This window comes from Stenella coeruleoalba, assembly GCF_951394435.1.
Source record: "Stenella coeruleoalba genome assembly, chromosome: 11".
Classification (NCBI taxonomy): domain Eukaryota; kingdom Metazoa; phylum Chordata; class Mammalia; order Artiodactyla; family Delphinidae; genus Stenella; species Stenella coeruleoalba.
Window position 1 is genome coordinate 62,344,280 of NC_137157.1, and position 17,407 is coordinate 62,361,686.

General features: G+C 39.2%; 1 protein-coding gene and 1 pseudogene across 3 annotated transcripts in view; both read right to left on the reverse strand.

Annotated features, from left to right (window-relative positions):
• DIP2B (disco interacting protein 2 homolog B) overlaps window positions 1-17,407 on the reverse strand; it is a 232,092-nt gene that overhangs the window by 153,623 nt on the left and 61,062 nt on the right. The window lies entirely within an intron of this gene.
• On the reverse strand, window positions 760-6,925 carry LOC307193902 (small ribosomal subunit protein uS5-like; annotated as a pseudogene). The gene is made up of 2 exons: window positions 6,911-6,925; window positions 760-3,803 (listed from the first exon to the last, which is right to left on the reverse strand). The product of its transcript is annotated as a small ribosomal subunit protein uS5-like (transcript).

A 17,407-nucleotide genomic window follows, 5' to 3' on the forward strand; every position in this document is an offset into this window, starting at 1 on the left:
AATTTTAGTAACATTTTCTGTACATGGTAAATATTTCCTTCAATCGATTTGTTATTCAAATTTATACCAGGAATTAGATTTGTAATATCATCTTTGGAAATCACTGATCCAATATAAGTAAATGCCGCCCCCCTCACCAAAATAGAATATTATGGACTCTCTACACATTCCCAGGATTTGATTCAATCATCTGATCACCAGCATCTTTAAAAAAGAGACCAGACAACAAACCAAAGAAACAAAAAAAAATTATATAATCAGGGGAAATGTGACCACAGACTGAATATCTTACATATTTCTGGATAAAATTACATACTGATGCTTGATACACTTTAAAATAATTGGAGGGGGTGGGAGAAAGCAGGTTAGGGTACAGATGAAATCAGACTGGCCATGTGTTGGTAACTGTTGATATTGGGGTGACTGGTACATGGAGATTCCCTATACTAGTCCCTCTACTCTGGTATATGTTTGAAAATCTCTAATTAAAAAAGTAAAAACAAATAATAAAAGAAATCCAGAACACTAAAATACAACCAGTATTTATTTTATGCTTTGAATATAAACTAATATTCCAAAGTTTCATAGTTTTTTTTTTTTTTCATTTCCAAAATTCTAGTTTGCTTAACAACTAACTAATCAGGAAAAGAAGCTATTATCCTTCCAAACAAAATTCGCCTTATTTCAAAAGTCACCATCCTTCTCTCTTGTCTGTTTTGTTGGATCAAGCCTGCCCCACTGCCCAGGTCCCCCTGCAGCCTATCCACTACTGTCCGACTTGGGGGTTCGGCTTCAGGCTCACCGGCTCCCACAGTAAGCTCTGCCTCGATCACTATTAAAGGCAACATTTCGGTCTCAAAAATGAAAAGGAAAAGAAAAAGTAAAATAAAAGTGACCATCTTTTCTTTCCTTCCTCAACAACTGTCTCATCTCCACAGCTCTTGGAACCACCCCAACAAACAAGCTCACCTTCATGAACTTCTCTTTTAGCCAAAAGAAGTAAAGGGCCAAGACCAGAGGATCCTTGATGGTGGGAATGGACTAGACAGCCCTCTGTGCTTCCCAGTCAGCGCCCCTGCTGCCTTGGTCAGGTTAATTTATACCAGAAGTAGCTTTTCAGAACACTTAACCACTGTGGTGAATGTGGGTAGCAAATGAATGCTACGGAAGAGAAGTCAGCACTGAGTAATTCCCCTCCTGAGGTATAAGGTAGATCATATTTCTTCGATTCTACTAGCAATTCTCCTCTATCGCCTCCCTCATCTCTTTTCACCACCACCCCCTTCTAAAACCAAACTTGTGGCAAATAAAATGAACTGGACACCATATGACTGGAAAGAGCCACAATCTTATTGGACACCGCTGCTCCAGTTCCACCTTGTCAATGGGAGGGTTACTTGACTGGTTTCACTGACAGAACTGGTTGCCCAGTAGGGTGGATATTATCTCTGAGAGCCACAAAGAACGTTTTCTCTTTGTACTAGCTGTCCTAAAAGTTTCCTAGCTTATGAATACATATCTGTTTCAGTGGTTCCCAAATCTGGTTAATTATAGGAATTTCTAGAAGAGTTCTTTTAAGATTTGGTTGGGGCCCATAAAAATTATTTTCAAAAGTCATCAGGTAGTTGTGTTCACTCAGGTACACAAACTAATGATGTATTATGACCTGAGGTACAAACATAAGTCATATTCAAAAGAGTAATCTACCTCTAAAATCTTTAATTATTCTGAACATAATCAAAATACTTTCTCTAAATAAAACCACAATTCTAAATAATATGCAAAGTAAAATCAAACTGTTAATTCAGCAAGACAAAAAATTAATAAAAAGCTAACAAATTACAAGGAAGGACTAACACACAGTCTTTTAAGACTGGCATTATTGACATTTTGGACTGGATGATTCTTAGTTGATAGAGGCTGTCCTGTAGGATGCTCCTATCATCTGAATATAAATTCAGTGAAAATCTTACTGTAACAACATAATGAGTGATTTTGCTGAAATGAAGGCAAGCTCTCTGATTTCTATCTACTAGAATGATAGAAGCATCCCCCCAAGTTCTGACAATCAAAAATGTCTCTGGACATTGCCAAACATCCCCTGGGGGCAAAATCACCCCAGTTCAGGACCACTGGATTAAAGGAACTGTGTTAAAAATAGAAGAAAAAAATTGCACAAGTAGACTGCAGTGAAGATACAGAAAGTTAAATTGTCTTCAAAATATAAAGCAATAGCATGAGAAGCACTGTTATTAGCTCTTTATTTTTATTAAAAACAAAACTAAAGAAAATGGACTTAAGTTATATAAGGGAGCATCTAGAGTACTCATACGGAAAAACTTAACTCCTAAGGTTTATTACTGCCAGGAAAACTTGAGGCCCTTTCCTGGAGATAATTAGAATGAAAAGGCTGTGATATGACTCAGAAGATTTGGGACTAGAGTGTGTAGGTCTGATAGCCCTATGGAGGGCCCTTTCTAGCCTGAGAATCTCTCCCACCCTGGAGCCTGAAAGACTGCTTCAGAAGGAAAGCACTTGAGTAGTCATAGTTAATGTCTCCCTCTGGACTCAGGTCCATGTGATGTGACCAGTTTCTGAATGCACACACAGCAAGCCAACAAGGCTAGCAGGTTTATGGCCCTTCCTTGTTGCTTGCCCAAGGTGAGGCTGTGAACTAGTCTTCTCTTTTGTGCCCAGGGTCAGTCCTAGCATTGGCCTAGTGCCCACGCTGAGGCTGCCAGTCCAGAGTGGAGCTCTGACCCGTAATGGTATTCAACCTAGATCAGTGCCTCTATAGGGTCTATCTCAGCAAAAGTAAAGGCAAACAGAAGAAATCTGAGAAAAGAGAAAGAAATAAGTCATCACAAATTACTGTAAATCAGCGGTCCTCCAAAATGTGGTCCGTGGGCTTCTGGGGGTCCCCCAAGAACTTACGAAGGTCCACAAAGTATAAAATAGTTTAATAATATATTAAGACATTATTTGCCATTTTTACTGTGTGAAAGTCTGTTTTAAATTTTTACCTCTTGTTCTTTATCTATAACAATGGATTTCAAACTTCACACTTTTAAATTATTTGCTCTGATGGTATAAAAGCAATGGAGAATAAAGCGGCTGGAGCCTTAGGACAAATCAAGACAGCTGGTGATTTAGGCCATGCACTCACAGTGGTAGTTACTAGTTTTATTACATTTTGACCCCTGAGTCCACACCTTTCTAATATTCTGTGTTGTCTCAAAGAAGAGCACTTACATAACTGAGTTGTGAGCTGAACTGACTGCCTTTTTTTAAAACCAGCTACATTCACTTTATTTTTCTCATATAAAACTCTGTGATCGCTACAGCTGGAGCCTGGGTCCTCTGCACAGAAACTCTGGTGTGGGCCTTTACAAGATGGTCAGTGAATTCCTGATATGGAGACTTGGTGAACACCATCTCTTTCCAGAAATCAGGAGTGAGATAACTGTAGTTCTTAGAAATGGCATCAAAAGCGGCCTTGGTGAAGTTGCCCAGGGTGGTGGTGCAGCCTCTGGCAGAGGTGTAGCAGTGGTCAATTCCGGCCATCATCAGTAGCTTCTTGGGCATAGGGGCTGAGACAATGCCAGTGCCCCTGGGGGCAGGGACGAGGCGCACCAGCACAGAGCCACAGTGGCCAGTCATCTTGCAAGGCACAGTATGGGGCTTGCCAGTCTTGTTACCCCAGTAGCCTCGCCGCATGGGGATGGTGGAGAGCCTGGCCAGAAAAATGGCCCCACGATGGCAATGGCTACCTCCTTTGAGCACTTAACACCCAAACACCATTTCTACTTTAACACCATTTCTACTTGAAATGATGAACAAACTGTGGTTTTCAGACTTGAGTATCTGGCAGACATGTTCTTAAAAATTAATGAAGTGAGACAGTTACTGGCAGCATTAATGACAATCATAAACTTCAATGAACTGACAGTGATTTCAAAGCAAAAATCAAAATTTTAGAAAACTTGAGATTGACAGCTTCCCAATACTCAGCATTTTTTCTTATGAGGCTGAAGGTGAGATTAACAAATATAATTTTTGACAATGTATAATGAAATGTGTCACAATTTGGAAGATGTAACTAACACAGCGATTCAATATTTTCCAAATGACCAATGCATGATGTTAAAAACAAAAAATCATACGCAAGTTAATGACCCATTCAAACTATAATTTTAATGTAACAGTATGAAAAGTTATTGGTTTCCCATCCTACATTGTAACTAATCTTTAATAAACTATCACTTGAGTTTGGGTGTAGTACCATAGAAGACTATCCACAGTTATATGATAAGACTATCTCCTGGTTCTTCTAACTACATAGCTATGTGAGGCCAGATTTTCTTCATATACTTAAACCAAAACAATTTATCATAACAGATTAAATGAGTAAGTAGATATGAGAATCCAGACATTAGAGTCACAAAAAATGTAAAACAGTGCTTTTCTTTTCATTAAATGTTTTTTGTTTACGAAAACAGGTATTTCTCATAAAAATATATTACTTATGAGAATGTAATAGATTTATTGTTATTTTAAGTGAATTAAATATTTTTAAAATATTTCAGTTTTAATTTATAAAGTAGTAAGTAAATAATGATAGATGCAATACACATATAAACAAAGGCTCTTTGAGTCTCAATTTAAGAGTACAGAGTGTGGGGCTTCCCTGATGGCGCAGTGGTTGAGAGTCCACCTTCTGATGCAGGGGACACGGGTTCGTGACCCGGTTCGGGGAGATCTCACATGCCGTGGAGCGGCTAGGCCCGTGAGCCATGGCTGCTGAGCCTGCGTGTCCGGAGCCTGTGCTCCACAACAGGAGAGGCCACAACAGTGAGAGGCCTGCGTACCGCCAAAAAAAAAGTACAGGGGAAGAGTACAAAGTTTGAAAACCACCGTTACAGATAAAGAACAAGAGGAAAAAAATGTAAATAGCCTTAAAAAGAAAAACTGCAGTGATATATAAATAGGGGAGAGTTTCATCTTTTAAAAGTTATGAAAATTCAGCAACAAAAAGAAACAAAAAGGAAAACTACTGATACACAAAACAACCTGGATGAATCTCTAGAGAATTATGCTGAGTGAAAAAAATCCAACCCCAAAAGGTTACATACTCTGATTCCACTTAGATAGCATTCTTGAAATGACAATTGCAGAAATGGAGAACAGGTTAGTGATTGCCATGGGGGAGGGGCAAGCTGCCGTGGGAGGGGAAGTGGGTGTGGCTATAAAAGGGAACAGGAGGGATCCTTGTTAATGGAAATGTTCTGTATCTTGACTGCCTCAATGCCAATATCCCGGTCGTGACCTTGTACTACAGTTTTGCAATATGTTACCATTGGGGGAACTGGGTAAAAGATAACTGGGATAGCTTGGTATTATTTCTTCATAACTGCATGTGAATCTACAACTATCTCAAAATTAAAAATGTAATACTGAAAAAGCTATGAAACAGAAATCAGGAGAATGTAGCATGACTCTATCAAAAGTCTAGATGTTATAAATCCTGCCTACCAACTCAAACTGATTAATGATATCTTTAGACTACTAATATTTTTTCATATCTTAGGAATAAGAACTATTTCTTAAAGCACCCATTAATTCATTACAGTCCTCTGACATGCCACACACAGCTAGGTAAAGAAGACATAGAAACGAATAGGAAATGGAACCTGTCCTCCAGGTACGCACAGTGTTGTAGGAATGACTGAATGGCGAATGGATTCTCAGAACACAATCTAGAATGTGTAATAACAGAAGTACAGACCAGGTGGAATAGGGGCATAACTCCATAAGAAGGCAGGTGGACTTAAGGAAAAGGTGACAACTGAGCAGAGTCCTACAGGCTGAAGAGGTTGCAGGCAGAAAACAGGAGAAAAGGGCAAAATACACTGCAGGATTTTAAACAAGAGAGGACATCACTAGGTTCTGTGTTTTATAAAGAAATATGACAACACTTAGTTAGGAGGCCAAGGGAGAAACAGGGCAGGTGAGATTTTGGGGGGCGGGGGGGGGATAGAAAGAAACAATTAAAAGTGATGTTTTAGAGGGAGAACTGATAAGACTTGCTGGCCTCAGACAGGGGTCAGATAGTAAATACTTAGTCTTTGCAGACAACATAGGGTCTCTGTAACAAATACACATATACGCTTATTTTAAACAACCACTTAAAAATGTAAAAACCATTCTTGGCTCACAGGTCTCTGGCCAGATACTGACCCCTGACCTGGGAGGTAAGCAATAAAGGAGAGGAAGAGCCTGCTGAGGCGACACCCACGTTTCTGGCCTAACCTAGTGGATAGGCTGAGATGCCACTCACAAAGCCTGTGGACACAAAACAAAAGACAAGGATTTCTGACTGATGGAGTTGAGAGTGTGCGGGAAGAATAAGTCAGTTTTACATGACCCAGGTGGAACTGTTAAATAGAGTGCTGGACATATAAACATGGAGCTCAGAACAGAGGTCTGGGTGGAGATAAAGATTTGGAAATCATCAAGATACTAAACAGTTAAAACTGTGTAAATGGCTGACAGCCAAGGTGAGAGTGTCAAGTGAGAAGAAAGTTGGCTACGATCATGGGAAACACTAGGGTTTGGGGGAGGAGACAAAATGAGTCTGTGAAGAAAACTCAAAGAAGAGACAGAACAGCAAGTATATTTTAAAATGCTAAAGGACAGCAGAAGACTAAGTTGTGGGCCTTCATTTAATGCTCAGCAAAGCATGCTAAATCACAGATGCTTCAGAAAGGCAGCAAGGGCTGCCTAAGGACAGACAATTTCTTTGATTCTGGTAAACAAACGTTTGCTATAATTTTCAAGAGGCCAATTGTTATAAGGCCTCTTCCTCAAAACAAAGGTTTGCTCCTGGCCTAGTTATGCTACCATTTCCTACCTGGCACCAACGCATTCTTCATAGAAACCACGCATAGGAGAAGCCAAATGCTAGTGGGGAGTGCTCATTCCTCATTTCTGAAGTCCCCTTCTGTGAACGGAGCCCTACCAGTTGTAACCTCTCTGGCATTTCTCTGCCACTTAGATGCTTCTATCCTGGGGAGGGAAGCAACTGATCTGATTGGCAAATCTGGGAAAAATAAATGGTCCAGTCGCGCCCTTCTTCCTCATATGAGTGAGCTGCCTATAGGAACTGGTTGGGTGGAGGCTCTGTATACCACATATTGCCTTCTCTAATCCAGCACTACTTGTGACCAGGGGGTAGGTCTGCCTAATTTTGGAACTTAGTTATTAGCAAGCCAATTTGGCTCTAATATGAAGCTGCTTCCTTTACCTTCACCTTTATCAATAATAAAGGTAATATTATGGCCACCATTTTCTAATCCTTTAGTTTTTATTCAATTTATTGAAAACTTCAGTGGGGGAGAAAGGTGCTTTTATTGCTCTCCCCTCCTTTCTAGATCTTAACACCAGGTTTAAGTAAACAACCACCTAACTTTAGATAAATATAATCTAATTAATCTAATTTAGTGTAATCATAGTAAAATAACTCAAGACTTCTAAACAGGTTGTATTAGTTCCCCATCTTCCTTTTAGATGCAAGTTTCTTAAGTATTTTGATGATGAGGGTGTTGCACTTCTCATTTGTTACAATATGAAACAGGCAAGAGACTACCACCATTAAAGATATAATTACAGCTGAAATTAATTCCAAACACTCCACCCACTTTCAAATTGCAAGATTTTGGAAAAAATTTCCAAGAACTCTTAATATCATCAAACATAGTCAAGGAAACCATAGCACAAATCTATTCTTAAGAAAAACACATTTCCAAAATACCCTCCAAGTACTTAAATGTAATTCATAAATATTTATCCCTGGTCACTTTAAAAATACTTGAGAAGACAAATTATTTGAATAAATGAATTCAGTGATTTCATGCAAATAACTCCACACTATTATATACTACATTGTGCTATTTTTAGTCTGAGGAAGGAAAAATACACACTGTAGAAAAAGGAAACGTAAACAAAATTGGGCTAACCATTTTTAAAGACTGCTTCCTATCTGGGTTCTGCCTGTTCCATGACAATCATGGGACTCAGTCAGAAAAATAAAATGGCCCTGAAGCAGTACCTCAAGTGAATAGCGCTACAATGGGCTTCACCAATCACTGCAGACCCTGTCCAGGGATCAAGGCCCATCTCTTCTACTGTTTCCAATATCCACTCTACATTCAGGATAGGTTATACAGATTGTGTTGGAATAACCATACTGAATGATGATGCGTCAACACCAAGTGGTAGGTGGCTACAGACCAGGGTAGGCCAGGAAAAAATGGACCTGTAGTGGGAAGACCGGTGGAACAGCTAGACCAGGGTGCTACTCAATCTGTAAGCTACTTGACAGGTACTCAGTCTTGTCTCTTTACAGCCTGAAGCACCCAGCACAGAGCTCTACATAATAAAGATAAGTGGCTGTATTTGAAGATTTTACATCTTCTGGATTATGTGCTGACTGCCTGGGACAGACTTAGGGGAAAGCCTAAAAGGACACTTAACCATTTAGTTCTGCCCAAATGAAAGCACGGAATGCCCTACGTTGCTTTATTTATTGGCGCTCACACATAGAATGGTACATGCCTAACCACTTACTGGGTGCCAAGAGTTTTCTTTGTTTCACAGCACACTCTAGCCAAGATGCTGACACTGGGCATATTCTCAAACTCTCAACTGTCTCCTAGAGCTGCTCAGATCTGATTTAATACTGTCAATGAAGACTCACAGCACGAGAGGGGCTGGCTCGAGATGCTCTATGAAAAGCAGCCACTCATGGAAATGTTAATTTGCGGAAGGAGACACCAAATATTTTCCGTTATTTTAAATACTGGCAGCACTACGGAGAACCAGCAACCAACATTTTAAGCAAACTAATTTTATAGCTTTTCCAGCTTACAGACTTGATAAATCACAGCTCTAATTTTCATTATCTGGGAAATGGCAAAGATGGAGAATGGAACAGAGGAGACTCAGAAACAGTGCTGTAAATTGGAAGATCCTTCAAAACAGAGCCTATGTTCATTTTCTGACCCGTCAGAGGGTCTAGCAGCAATGCTTTGACCACAGCATTCAGTAAATGTTTGCTGAATCAAATTGTTGTGAAAGCATTCTCGGCTCACCACCAATCCTGCATGCCTTGAGTTTAGCAACCCTTAACTCTCTCCTAGCAAATGCTTTCAGTTCTGCTTACAGCAAAATATTTTTTCTAGGAAATATATCTTAACTTCATAATATATAAATGAAAAAAACCAGAATCTCCTTTGTAAAGGTATATTTCTTTTAAAAAGCAGCCATATATTACTCAGCAAAGTTTGACGCGACTACGATCTTAGTCTGGGGGTAATATTTGTGTATCAGCATGTGATGGACATCTTAGTGTTGAAGAGAAAAGGAAAACACATGAGGACGTTAAAGTAGAGTAGATCCAAGTTTCTGATTTTTTTTTTAAAAGTTTTGCTTTGTTTATACGGACTGAATGAAGACAAATGAGAAATATTTTTTGTTAAAAAGGAAAGGGCAACCTAAGCAAAGCAGGATAACTGTAACTGTGTTATAAGGGGCTCTGAAGAGCAAACATCTGTAATGCTGCCATACAGCTGCATCCTTAAATGCCTATTCCTAAAGGACTAGTTAAACTAAAGTTTAAACTAGAAAGACAGATGCATCTTTTAAATAAATTCCCAGTCCTAGATGTACGCTTAAGTTATTTATGAATAATTAAAAGGCCTAGGTTCCAAGGGTCACAGAGAATTGAACTCCCATCTACTTACAGCCAAAGTCATTCAAAGGGCTGCCAACAATAATATATTCTGTGAGGCTTTTCCTGGCAAACCCTTTCCCCAACCTCTCCCCTATGTTGCCATGGCATTTTCTTTTCATACTTCTATTATCATTTACCTCAACATAGAATCAACCTTTAATCTCCTTTTCATTACAAGTCAGCTCCTGATTAGACTGTGAGCTCTTTGTGGACAAGAACTGGGTCAGAGTCATTTTGCTATCCCTACAATCTACTAAAATAGTAAAGCAGTTAATAAAAGTTTTGTTGAAAGAATGAAATCAAAACTTCTGAGACTATCATTTTACAAATTAAAGGTTGCTCACTGAAAGGAAGGCCTCAAGTAACTCAAGGTATTGAAAAGAATTGTTTACACAACCTATAGTCACATATTGATGCCTATATCTTTAGGCAGTCAGCAACTGTCTCATGCAGAACGATGTTTGACCTTAGTAGGTGTTCAAATATTTACTGATCCAATTAATACATGTAGAACACTGTAGGTGTTTAAATACATATATATATAAAGAAAGGCAGGGTCGGGGAGAGGTGGGGGAGAGAAAGCAAAAGAAAGAGAGAGGAAACATATATATTATATACTATAGAATCCCCTAGATCTGTTTTCAATATATGAACATGTTAAATAACATATAAGGGAAAATTATGGAACTTTCTCATTTTTAACCACGACTTGGAAAATCTTCTAGAGTTGATTTTCAGAAGTGATAAAGGAATCATGACACAGCAAAAAACCAGTCTGACTACTGAATCTCTCACAAAGGAATTGGATAACTTCATTCATAGAGGTGACAAGTTTCTACACCAAACTGCAAAAGATTTCTCACTTTAACAATTAGCAGCAAATGTCAACACAGAAGCTGAGCTGTTACTCCTTCTTGGAAGCTAGAAGATTTTTAAACTTATTAGTTTCACAATAAATATAAAAACATGTAAAAAACAAAATCTTTTTAAAAACCAGTATTCATCTGATATCTATATAACTTTTAAAATAGTAATTATGAAAACAAGTATAAAAGCAAAATCTCTAAAGTGACCAATGTTTACCTGATATTTATATAATAACTTTTAAAATCATAATTATAGTTCCTTTAAAGGTGGAGTAGGGAGTTCCCCAGAGGTCCAGTGGTTAGGACTTGGCGCTTTCACTGCTTGGGCCTGGGTTCAATCCCTGGTTGGGGAACTAAGATCTTGCAAGCCACAAGGAGGGAGGGAGGGAGGGAGGGAGGGAGGAAGGAAAGAGAGAGAAAAAGAGAGAAAGAAAGAGAAAGAAAGGAAGGAAGGAAGGAAGAAAGAAAGAAAAAGAAAAGAAATCTATAAAGGTGGAGCATAGTATATAAAGGAGAGCTGAATCTCAAGCCACCATTTGGTAAAAGGTAATCCTGAGAAGTCAAAAAAAGGGTCTGACAGTTGACAGTGAGGCTACACAATCTTTAATCAGCACCTACATAAAGGGTTAAGAGCCTCATCCTTCCCTTAGAGGAGGGGTCCCCAACCCCCAGGCTGCTGACCGGGTCACACAGCAGGAGGTGAGCAGTGGGTGAGCAAGCCAAGCTTCATCTGCCACTCCCCAACACTCCCCAACACTAGCATTACCGCCTGAACGATCCCCACACCCCCGCCCCCCACCATCTGTGGAAAAGTCGCCTTCCAGGAAACCAGTCCCTGGTGCCAAAAAGGTTGGGGAACGCTGCCTTAGAGCTTCACCTCCAACACACTGGAAATAGTGACAAAAGAGCAGACCAAGGGAAGGGGTCCAACAGTTCGGATGGTGGAATTCACAGGCACATTCTCTTTCACCTTCAAGTGTCTGGTAGGCTAAAAAGGATATTACCAACCACATAACATCGCCTTGGTTTTCAGTAACAAAATGTCATTTAGCAAGTCACAACAAGACAAAATTCTAAAATGTCCAATATACACTTAGAGATTTACTTTTACACTGTAGAGGGTGGTGATTTTCTTATAGGAGACATGTTTAGTAACTCTCTTTACTATCTCAGTAATTAACATACCCCTTGGGTAAGCTACAATAAGAACCAAACACAAACTCTGGAAGAGAAAAACGATCACGTTTGCTAAAAACTAAACTATCTTCATCACTAAACTTTTTTCCTTGATTAATAAATAAGGAAAAATGCCTTTGAGACACTGGCAATCTTCATTAATATGTATAATTTAAAATTTATTACAGATCCAGTAAAAGTATAATTATAACATATATCTAACATCACTTTCTTCTTTTCTTTAATGGAGTATGACTACTTTTAGTAAAAACATATTCATTTGTTATAAATGTAGAGTGTGTGTTATGGGCTGAATTCTGTCCCCTTAAAATTCATATATTGAAGCCCTAACCCCCAGTACCTCAGAATGTGACTATTTGGAGACAGAGCCTTTAAAGAGGTAAGTAAGTTAAAATGAGGCCCTTAGGATGGGCCCTAATCCAATCGAACTGGTTTCTTGTTAAAAGAGGAAATTTGGACACACTGAGACACCAGAGATGAGCACACATAGAGAAAAGACCAGGTGAGGACACAGTGAGAAGGCACTGTGTGCAAGCCAAGGGGAGAGACCTCAGAAAAAATGAAACCTGCTGACACACTGGCCTTGGACTTCTAGCCTCCAGAACTGTGAGAAAATTAATTTCTATTGTTTAAGCCACCCAGTCTGTGGTCTTTGTTAGTCTCTGTTACAGCAGCCCTAGCAAACTAATGCACACAGCAAAAGATGTTCTCCAAGTGATCAAGAAGTAGTATGGCAGAGATGGCCGGCTGCCCACCGGAGGTTCATGTTTCCCATCACAACTGGTGCTGGAAAGCAGCTGACAAATACAGAATACATTTTCTGCCCTCCCACCCCACCCCCCACCCCACATCTAGGTTGGTTCTCACCAATCCAACATACCATACCCACTTTGGGCTAAGATTAAGAAGTTTTGTTACCCTCTCTTTTTGTCACCCTTTCCCTTTCCCAGTCTCCTGGCTGGATATCAACCCCCAGGACACCTGGAAGCCATGTATGAACAATGGAGGAGACTTCATCATCCTGAGTCTCTACGTGACCTCACTGAGCAGCTTCCCCCATTCGCTGTCCAACAACGGGAATGTCCATTTTGGACTGTGTTATGCCTCTGAGATTTTGGATTTGTCTGTTAAAGCATCAAGCATCACCTTAATACAGATCATATTTAAACCTGAGGTTTCATTTTCTTTCTTCAAATTGCAGAACTGAGAGTTAAATATAGGTTAAATCATGAGAAAATGCGGTTTTTGTAAGTCAAAGATAGTCAAATATTGTCAATTGCACATGCTTCAACCTAATATGTTTGGTCTACAAAAAAATGGACAAGGCATGACTGCACCCCCAGCTCACTACTCAAATTCCCCCACTAGGTTTAACACATTGATGGATTCTAACAGCTCAACACTCTTCCCAGACTGAGAAGCAGTTCCATGGAAAGCTTATATTCAGTACCAGATAGTTCTCTGCTTTCACAAATCCACGCCCTTAACTAGTTTCTCTACTATTTGATACTTTTTTTGCCCTGAAATTAACAGATTACACTCTACCAAAGATGCCAAGATGGAGTAAGCCCACTCTCTCCCACTGATTACAACTAAAAACTCTGAACTGAAAACAGAAAAAAAAAAAACTACCCGAGGATGGAGAAAAGTACATAAATAACAGGCAAGTAGGGAAGGGAAGTAAAAACTTGAAAAATTACAGTACCAGTGAATTTCCTCGCCTTTTTATTTTTTTCTTTTTAAATTCCTTCACCGCCCAGCTTTGACCCAAGAATGGCTTTGTCCAGGTAGCCAATTCACAATGGCACAGCGCATGCGCACGTACAGACACACACACACACACACACACACACACACACACACACACACACACACTCTCTCTCTCTCTCTCTCTCTCTCTCTCTCTCTCTCTCTCTCTAAAAGTGCTGAGAGAAACTTTCTTGTTCTGGCCAGAGGACTGGAAAAAAGAGCCAAAGCAAGCCAGAGTACAATGTAAATTTTTTCCTTTTTTCCTTCTCCACAGAACTACATGGGAAAGGGGCCTCTGGAAGCCCAAGAATGTAGGGATATACCAAACAAGAAAAAACTGGAAAGAGGACATATAAACAATTCTACATATAAACAAATGTTAAGTCTTGGGCTGAGTCCTTCTCCCCTGTGTCCACCCCCTAGAGTGTCTGTCTGCTCTCCAAGTTCACATGTGTAGAATAAATCCAAAGAAGGACAGCAACTGCTTTGAGTCTGAACTACAATATGACATTGCCCAAGTCTGATTAGTGCATGGGCAGTGTAGTTCCAAAGAGCATAACAAATGCTGAGAACTGAAATGACACTGGAACCACCACTCACAGAAGGTGAAACCAAACTTATGATCTGAACCTAACCAAGTCAACTGTCAGCTAAAACAAAAAAATCTCAACATTCTCCAGAGGATTTTAACAGCACCCAAAATCTCACAACATAATATTCAATATGTCCATGACACAATTCAAAATTACTCGACATACAAAGAAGGAAGAAAATGTAACTGATTCTTTGGGGAAAAAAATCAATAGATTCCAAAACCAAAATTAAACAGATATTCAATATTAGAATTATCAGAGAATTTAAAGCAGTTACTATAACCATGCTCCATGAGGTAAAGGTAAACACTCTTGAAAGGTGTTTTGTTTCTGATGTTCTCAACAGAAAAGTAGAAACAATGAAAAAAACCCAAAAGGATGATGATACAGTTCTGCAGTTTGACTGTGGTGGTAGTTACATGATACAACACATGATAAAATTGCATAAAACCATACCCACATACTTGTACCCACACACACAGTGCATGTGTAACTGGAAAAATCTGAATACGCTCTATGGATTGTACCAGTGTCAATTTCTTATTATTAATAACATATGAGAGTTACACAAAATGTTAACACTGAGAGAGGCTAGGAAAAGAGTGCATGGAACTTTTCTGCACGTTTCTTTGCAACTTCCTATAAATCTATAATTATTTCAAAATAAAAGTGTTTTTAAGGGCTTCCCTAGTGGCGCAGTGGTTAAGAATCCACCTGCCAATGCAGGAGACATGGGTTCAAGCCCTGCTCCGGGAAGATCCCACATGCCGCAGAGCAACTAAGCCCATGCGCCACAATTATTGAAGCTCGTGTGCCTAGAGCCCATGCTCCGTAACAAGAGAAGCCATTGCAGTGAGAAGTCCGTGCACTGCAACTAGAGAAAGCCCACACACAGCAATGAAGACCCAACACAGCCAAAATAAATAAATAAATAATAAAATAAAATACTTTTTTAAAAAGTGTTTTTAAGAGAACCAAATGGAAATTTTACAACAGAAAAGTAAAGTATGTCAAATAAAAAGATCACAGGATGGGGGCTTCCCTGGTGGCGCAGTGGTTGAGGGTCCACCTGCCGATGCAGGGGACGCGGGTTCGTGCCCCGGAGCGGCTGGGCCCATGAGCCATGGCCGCTGAGCCTGCGTCTGGAGCCTGTGCTTCGCAGTGGGAGAGGCCACAACAGTGAGAGGCCCGTGAAAACAAAACAAAACAAAACAAAACAAAACAAACAAAAAAAAGATCACAGGATGGGCTGGATAGCAGAATTGAGATAACAGGGGGAAAACTCAATGACCATAAAGACAGATGAATATTATGATTCAATATGAAGACCAAAAAGGAAAGAGACTGAAAAAAGTTAACACAGCCTCAGAGAACTATGAAACACTATCATCCATGTCATTGGAATCACAGAAGGAGAGAAGAAATTGCTTGGTGTAGAAAAAATAATTGAAGAAATAATGGCTATACACTTCGCAAATTTGGTGAAAGACATAAATTTAGAGATTGAAGAAAACCCAAACAGGACAAATTTAAAGAAAATCATATCCAAACACATCATAATCAAAGTGCTGAAAAAAAAATCTTGAAAGTACCCAGAAAAAAAAAAAGAGTCATATTACACATAGGGGAACAATAATCTAAATAAATGCAGACTTCTCATCAGAAACTATGGAAGCCAGTAGATGGTGGAACAATAATTTTAAAGTGCTCAGAGAAAAGTACTGTCATTCAAAATTCTATAATAAATTCAGTGAAGATATCCTTCAGAAATGAAGGCGAAACAAAGATGAAGAAAGGCTAAGAGAATTTGTCAGTAGTAATGGGAACTTTCTGTACTATCTCCACAATTTTTCTGTAAATCCAGACTTGTTCTAAAATAAAAATTTTATTCTTAAAAAAAGAAATGAAATGGATACATTGCCAGAAAAATATAAAATGCCAAAGTTGGCACAAGAAAAGTTGTGAGCTTAGACAGACTAAGCGTTAAGAGGACCAGAAAGTGGTAGATCAATTTTGAAAAAGACCTCTACTTTTCCATTCAAATTTGTAAATGTCTGCCAAATCTAAAGGGAAAAAATAGATGGAATTTAATTGGAACTACACTGATTTTACAGATTAATTTGAGAAAGAAATGACATCTTTTTAACTTATGTACCGTATGAGTTTTTAAGACAGCACAAAGCTGAGTGAAAGAAAAAAAAAAACAACCAGTTGGTACTCATGTGAGAAAAAACAAATATATCTAAAAAAACAAAGACTATTAAAAAAGAGAGCCATGGGGCTTCGCTGGTGGCGCAGTAGTTGAGAGTGCGCCTGCCCATGCAAGGGACACAGGTTCGTGCCCCGGTCCGGCAAGATCCCACATGCCGCGGAGTGGCTGGGCCCGTAAGCCACGGCCGCTGAGCCTGCGCGTCCGGAGCCTGTGCTCCGCAACGGGAGAGGCCACAACAGTGAGAGGCCCACATACCGCAAAAAAACAAAACAAAAACATAAAAAAAAAAAAAAGAGAGCCATGAAAACATAGGAATGTGATATATAAGGACAGTCGTACCACAAATTAGTTCATGGGGTTGGAGAAACAGTCTTACTACATGCAGAAAAAATTACTATTCTAAGCCATATACAAAGATGGACTCTGACAGATTAAAGACCTCATGTAAAAAGCTGAATTATAAAAATATATCATTAAAACTACAGAATATCTTTATTATATTTAACAAGACCCAGAAAGCCATAAGGTAAAAAAAATTATAGACTTATTACATCAAGGTTAGCTTCTGCTCAACAAAGGGCACCACTGACAAAATTAATGTATTATCACAGACTGGGATAAGGCAAATATCAGGCTAATATTCTAAACTAGAGAAAAGACTTCTGCAAATCAACCAAGAAAAGACAGAAACTCTAATTAAAGAAATGGGCGAAAGATATGAACAGGTAATTCACTGAAGGGGCATTCAAAATGGATTAATTGTATACAAAGAGATGCTGCAAGTCATTAGTAATTGGAGAATGCAAATTAAAACAACATTAAGATACCACTTTACCCCTATCAGATAGGCAAAACTTAGAAAGGTAGATAAAGCCAAGTGCTGGCAGGAAGATGGAGAAACAGGATCCATTGTGCACACTGACAAAGAGCCCAAATCTGGCAGTGCTTAATCAAAGTACGTGCAGCAATCCACTCTTATGCAGATGTCCAGAAAATTCTC